The sequence below is a fragment of the Wasmannia auropunctata genome, unplaced genomic scaffold (assembly GCF_000956235.1).
Source record: "Wasmannia auropunctata unplaced genomic scaffold, wasmannia.A_1.0 LD336043.1, whole genome shotgun sequence".
In the NCBI taxonomy this organism is placed as follows: Eukaryota; Metazoa; Arthropoda; class Insecta; order Hymenoptera; family Formicidae; genus Wasmannia; species Wasmannia auropunctata.
Genome location: NW_012026847.1, coordinates 258,913 through 259,733, shown reverse-complemented (window position 1 = coordinate 259,733; position 821 = coordinate 258,913).

Sequence of the window (821 nt, the reverse complement as noted above, 5' to 3'; positions counted from 1 at the left end):
TGGACTAAAACGAATTAGCCTTCCACCATCTCCGCCAATTATAATCAGCGGTCCTCTTCTTTCTCAAGCAACAAGGCGTCAATTAATAATAATATGATGACTAACATTAGCTTGCTACCTAGGTAACGTATTTTTTAGGATTATATATATTTATATTTTATTTTTTATGCAATATTTTTTGATATCCAAATGTGCAATAAAAAAATTTCAATATACAAAGTACATAATCACAACTACAGAGATTGAGTATATTTGAAAATTTTTCAACTATATATTTTTAATTTGAGATTTTATATAAAATCTAATTTAATTGAGCTAAAACGAATTAGCCCGTAAAGGGCTAAGCCCCTTCACCAACCCCGCTGATTACAAGTAGCCTTTTGTTCCAAGTAACAAGCTAATGCTATCAATATGTTGATAAACATTAGCTTGTTACTTGTATGGTACGTATTTTTTTAAGTTTATATACATTTATATTTTTTATATACATTTTATTTTTTATGTAATATATTTTGATATAAAAATGTATAATAAAAAATGTCAATGTTCAAAGTACATAAATATAACTACAGAGATCAAGTATATTAAAAAAATTTCCAATCATATATTTTTAATTTGAAATTTAATTAAGCTAAAATGAATTAGTCCGTAGAGACCTCCATCACCCCCGCCGATTTTAATCAGCGGTCCTCTTTTTTCCAGATAGCAAGCTGATGATAAATAATATGTTAGCTAATTGCCACCTAGCTGTGTGTGTGTGTGTGTGTGTGTGTGTGTGTGTGTGTGTGTGTGTGTGTGTGTGTGTGTGTGACTGAGTCGAC